Source organism: Strongylocentrotus purpuratus, unplaced genomic scaffold (genome assembly GCF_000002235.5).
Source record: "Strongylocentrotus purpuratus isolate Spur 01 unplaced genomic scaffold, Spur_5.0 spur5_contig_839, whole genome shotgun sequence".
NCBI classification, from domain to species: Eukaryota; Metazoa; Echinodermata; class Echinoidea; order Camarodonta; family Strongylocentrotidae; genus Strongylocentrotus; species Strongylocentrotus purpuratus.
The window spans coordinates 91986-98207 of NW_022145545.1; the positions used below are offsets into that span (position 1 = coordinate 91986).

General features: G+C 37.3%; 1 long non-coding RNA gene and 1 other non-coding gene across 2 annotated transcripts; both read right to left on the reverse strand.

Moving 5' to 3' along the window:
* Positions 1-307: 307 nt before the first annotated feature.
* Positions 308-2433, reverse strand: LOC577074. The gene is made up of 2 exons (XR_004064420.1): positions 2293-2433; positions 308-843 (listed from the first exon to the last, which is right to left on the reverse strand). It is a non-coding gene; the product is annotated as an uncharacterized LOC577074 (transcript).
* A 536-nt stretch (positions 2434-2969) lies between these two features.
* Positions 2970-5261, reverse strand: LOC115924683. The gene is made up of 2 exons (XR_004064419.1): positions 5130-5261; positions 2970-3054 (listed from the first exon to the last, which is right to left on the reverse strand). It is a non-coding gene; the product is annotated as an uncharacterized LOC115924683 (long non-coding RNA).
* Positions 5262-6222: the final 961 nt, after the last annotated feature.

Below are 6222 nucleotides of genomic sequence, written 5' to 3' on the forward strand. Positions count from 1 at the left end.
CTCTTTTCTTTCTCTCTCTTTTCTTTCTCTCTCTTTCCCTTTTCTCTCTTTTCTTTCTCTCTTTCTTTTTTCTCACTCCTATCTGGTCATACTCACTCTCTCTCTCGTCCACGTCTTTTTGTTTTCATTATCTCTCTCTCTCCCTCTCCCCTTTTCACTCCTATCTGGTCATACTCACTCTACAGCACTCAATTCTCTAAATTACACATCTCTCTTTTCTTAAAAGTACCTCAATAATCTCACTTATTTCCTCAGTATATATCATCCTAATAAATCATAAGAAAAAATAAGCAACGCATACTGAATGTACATTGTAGCATTACTTAAATTTAATCACGAGTGAGTCTCGAACACATTAGTCATGTGGAGTTGGCGCATTACAAATACATTCCAAATTTCACAATTTGATAGAAGTTAGAAAAAGACTGAAAAATTTACAATACAGGGCAGCAACAAATGAAGTAAAATTCTACCAGGCATTACTGTCAGCCTTACTAAAGTTTATTTAAGTAGTCCTTTTAATGCCAATTAGTCTCATATTTCAGAAAAATAAAGTTTAAATTAACTTAATATACAACTATCTTACAAGAAAATATAAGGCATCGGGTCGACAATATACAAAGCCTTACTTAAATTTAATCACGAGTGAGTCTCGGAACACATTAGTCATGTGGAGTTGGCGCATTAGAAATACATTCCAAATTTCACAAATTAACTTAATATACAACTACCTTACAAGAAAAATATAAGGCATCGGGTCGAAAATATACAAAGTCATGTCTGCTTGGAGCATTTTGGCAGATGCGCTGACTGATTGATCACTTCATCAGCTGTATGCTCAATCTGTAGAAGAGAAACAGACACGGAGAGAAAAACAAAATGCTTGAAAATATTTGTACAAAAAAATATGATATCAATAGATTTGTTCGGGTTGTTGAAAAAATTATATCCAAAAGTCACGAAAGGCAATATACATATTGATATTGTCATAACTTGCAAAGATTTTGTAATTGGCCTTTTTCATATATCCCAATGCAGTAATGTCAATCTTGTTTTTTGCGTATTACTTTATTTACATTTCAATGAGCATTAGAGCAACATTCAAATTCATTCAGTGATACAATTATTTTATTTTATGAAAATAACTGTTTCTTAAAGGTACTATGTCCCATTTGCAAGCCAAAAAAATGAAAAGGTTAAATTTCAATGGCATTTGAAAGATAATACTAATTTAGAACTTCCCTAAAAAGGTGGGGTTTGAAAATGTCTTCAAGTGGGAAAATAACGAATTTTAGTTATCAAATCGACTTAGGAGCTATAGAGCCAATAAGTAATAGTCTTGATTGTACAGACCATTGTACCGAATGGTCATACGTTTTATGCTGCGCAAAGATTCAATCAGTTTAATTTCGGCCATCACAAGAAGTGGGTTATTGATGTAGACAAATGCTCATGTACTCTTTACAGCTCATTTTATGTATGTTATTACCAAAGAAAAAAAGCCAGTCAGTCACTCAATAGTGTCTGACAGTGAAGTCTAGCAAGTAAACAAGTTTTCTTGCATAATTTGAATATTAGAACACTGCTAACGTTTAAATTTCACAGATAGGACATACATGACATATTCATAATTCCTGCAAAGTTCTACAGAATTTGAGGTTGGCTGCAAAAGGGACATAGTACCTTTAACTGAGCTAAATTGAATATGAGAGCCTCTCAGGACATTGTACATATTTTTTTAGTTTACATATAACACTTATCTTTATTGACAAGGCATTTTTTTTTAGTACAACATAGAACGCAAGTCTACAAAGTCTAGTACAACTTCTTGGTACAACCAACAATATTTTCAGGGTATGGATTGTTAAAAAAATGATTCAAGTGAATGACACAATATTCATAGGTATCAAATAACAACTGATGTGTTATAAGCAATTCTTCAATTATTGAAAGTACTACGCACCAGTTGCTGTCCTAATGAAATTCATGCAGGACAGGACTCTTTTTGACACTCGACACAATTCCATAACAGACTTAGCCAAGCTAAACTTGAACTAGCTGTTGAACATAGCCCTCATAAATCTGACTAAAAAAATAAAATAACACATTAAAACTTTGTCTCTAGCTACATACATGTATATGTCAGATACAAGCAGCTAAAAAGAGGTCCTATTGATGCGGTGCAGATCTACAGTCTTCATTTCAGACCCTGTAATATATATTATGACTGGCAAAGGTTTGTGTCTGGAAACAATTTTCACTATATAGCCATGAACACTAATAAAATCTCACCTGTCATCCCTATAGCAAAGGGCCCTCCTCGTCTAGCATGCACAGTTCCCCTCAGTGCATGAGCAGCCGCCTCCACACTTGCAGCCATCAGCACACGTCTTGCATGCAACATCTATGAAAAAACAAGATAAAATAAGTAATTTACATCAAATTAGAATGTCTCTATTGCTGGTATAACTGCATTTCTCTTACATACAGACTACACAGCAGAATATATAATGGGCCCCTCATTCACATTCAACCCAACAACCCCCACCCCCTCCCTCAAAAAAGAATATATATATATATATATATATATATATACTGTAGATCTATAGTGATTTTTTTAAATTTAATTAGTGACAACAAAAATATACACCTAGGAGATGTGAATTCATATCTCCCTGGCAAATCATATAGACCTATATCTAGCCTGTCAACATTATGTTAGATTTGTGCCCCCCCCCCCACAACAAAACTATAGATACACCTGAATGATATATATATTGTGCACAAATAATCATTGCTAGTTTGCCTGCACCCATTTAAGGGTGATAGTATAAAGAAATGAAAAATGCATGAGCATTTGGAACATTTTTTTCCCTATGAATATAAATGTTTGTGTAAAGAGTAGTAGCCTAAATGCCTACTAGGAGTAGCAGGAGGCATTTTCAATGAAAATGATGAAAGACTCACTCGTGCATTTTCCACAGCAGATTCCATCCTTGCAGCATTCACCAGTTTTACAGCAATCTTGTCCCTTGCAGGCACACTCCTTGCCCTCTGTGTTCAGAATTTAAAAAAAAATATATATATAATGATATAAAAACATAATAAAAGTAATAACAATCTTGGATTTGAAACCACAAATCCATCAGTGCTTGTTGGTAAAAACTCAGTTATTGACATAACCGTTGATGTTACAAGGATGAAGAAACGGGCAAGAAAACATGACATAACTTATTTGTCACATACATTTGGAACATAGTTGAATGCAAATTTCTATGTGCACATTTACTACACACTCGACACTCATTTTGGGATCTGTAACTCAGACTAGTATACACTGTAGATTGTTAAAGTCTCATTAGCATAATATATATTCATGGAGAGTCAGGCGCGTACGCAGGGGGTTGGGGGTTGGGGGTTAACCCCCCCCCCCCTTGGTATTTGTTATGTGTGTGTTTTGAATGAAACCCCCCCCCCCCTTTTTTTTTTTTTTTTTTTTTTTAATTAAAAAAAAATATATACCAATGGCTGACCTAAAAAAGTTGACCTTAACCCCCCCCCCCCCCCAAACGGAGCAAAATGTCAAATTTCCAAATTTCGAGACAAAAAAAATATTCAGCGGCTGGCTGAGTCGTTGCGAAATTTTGGACCTGATTTTAATCCCCCCCCCCCCCCCCCTTGAAAAAATCCTGCGTACGCCACTGTGGAGAGTAACTAAGAATGTATATACCCCCATCCCTTTCCACCTAAATAATTGCCTCGATGAATATAGATATTACGTGATTCTGTGTAATAATTATATGATTAAAAGAACGGATCCTATTTCTAAAAACGAATGAAACGCCGATAACACCAAACAACAACAACAACAACACCGCACTGTCTACGTTGCAGCATGGTCCATGGTTGCAGACAGGCAGTCTGCAAGCACAAACCCTGGTCAGTCGTAAAAGTGAGTTCGCACTATAAGACAACCATAGGCCATGTACTGTAGCTGCTCTTGACACAACCAGTAGGTAGCTGGGCTAGACTTCTCTCAAGGCACAATGATTTTTTGATAAAGTGTCAAATTAGGGTCTGTGCCTGCAGACTAGCAGACAGGCTGCATTGCGTGTCGTGATCGCGTAAAATCAAGCGGTTTAGTGATTCTAGAAACGCTACACCGTACACGGTATACGGTAACTGGGCATTTTAACATGTTAATGAGAACATTGAACATTGATTTCGAATCGGGCAAAGCTAGTTTTCCATGCAGAAACACGGAGTTGCAAACCATCCAGATCGAGACTCCAAATAAATTGCGTTATTGACTAATTGATTATGTCTTTACAAATCTTTATTCTCAGTTTTCTTATGTATAACTGATTTTCTTATAAAACTGAAGATAAAAAAAATTATGGTGAATGAACGCCATTAAACTACTCTCTAAAAAAAATCGAGAGATGACGGACGTCACTCCTCTGGAGAGTGAAAATGTCCCGGTGGGGTCACTCCCCTGCAAAGAGTGACACGTATGACCGTCACCACCAAGGCATATATCCCCCTTTAGCGGTCAATTTCAAGGACATTTTGTGAAATTTAACCCCCTTTTTACGTCAAAACAAGGACAAAATCGTAATTTGGAATACCCCTATTTATAAGATTGTAAGGACACTTTCGCAAATTTACCCTATTTTACCATATTTCAAGGACAAGACTCGGCTCCGAGAATTTTTCTTCCCGGTTTTCTCTTTTCCCTTCCCGGTTTTCTCTTTTCCCTTTTCCTGACCCCTATTTCTCAATTTCGGGGACACCTGTGCACCCCTGTTTTCTTTATTTCGAGGAATATTTTGTCCGCGGACATTGCTTGAAATTGACCCCTTTTTCCGCGATTTTGGTAACGGTCATGCGGTCCGGAAGTCACAGTGACCCCACCGGGGAATTGTAGTGAAAATAGAGTGAACATCCACTCTTTTCTTCTTAGAGAGCACTCTAAAATCAATCGATTTTCACTCCTAAACAAGTGATCACGAACGTCACTCCCAAGAAAGTGAAAATAGAGTGAAAATTCACTCTCTTTTTTTAAGAGGGTAGTATTACCAACAACAACAACAACAACAACAACATTGATTTCGACTTTTTTTTCTTACCCTTGCAGCAGTCACACTTGACGTCAGGCATGGTGATGAAATTGAACTCGAGTTGTACGTTTCAGAAGGTAGTGTAAATCACACTCAATCGCTTCAGCTTGATTTTTTTTTGAAATCTTTTGTCTAGCTTGTGACAAAACCTGGTGAAATTCGGGTTTTTATGTGTTTTCACTCCAAGATCCGTGTGCAAACAAATAGGTAAACACATCACGTATTATGCACTAGATTGTTAGCGGTGTGGAGAGCTCAATCTATATGGGCGTTTCTAGTTTTGCATACGCTCCTATCAGGAATGGTGATGACAGGCTGTGTCGGATAAGGGATATATGGAAGGGAAGCAAAATCGGTATTTAAAAAAAAGCGCCGGGGATGCTTTCCCCTCCCCCCCCCCCCCCCCCCCCAACGTTTGCCTAAAAGAAAAAAGTGTTGCTGAAACAGTACGAAATTGAATGATAAAGGTAACACTGTCAACTTTGTGTCAAAATCTTTTAAAGCCACACTGTCCTACTGGTAGCTACTTGCTCCTTCTTTTTAGAAAACATTGCCTAATCGGTGACCATTGGTCCCCCGTGATCCTCTTTTTCTTATGTTAAATAAGAGCTGAGTTGATGAGATAACAACGTGTCCAGTGTGGTCTAATCCCTTCTATAAACTAGTACAGATAAGCTTTAAAACGTAAAGATTCCATAAAGTATTTCAAAATCATGTAGCACAATGACAAAAATATATAGGTATGTAATTGATATGGTACTGACATGTACACGATCTCAAGGCTTACGCTCCTAATCATATGATAAATTAAAACATAACCAACAACCATTACAAGAACAAATCAACCCCGGGCAACAACAAAACCACACCGATAACTATGTACGATATGACCCCCCCCCCCCCCCCTCCCGGCCCATGTACAGACACAACACACCATTCAAAGTTCACGTGTCACTATATACCGTCCTCCTCCAATACCACTGAAGAAGGTTCGATATCACTGATGATATCTCTTAATAATAGAATCAAAACGCCTCGAGTGGAGACGATAGGATATAAAGTTTGCACTATGGGGTCGGCCTGTATGGTTATAACTCATTGA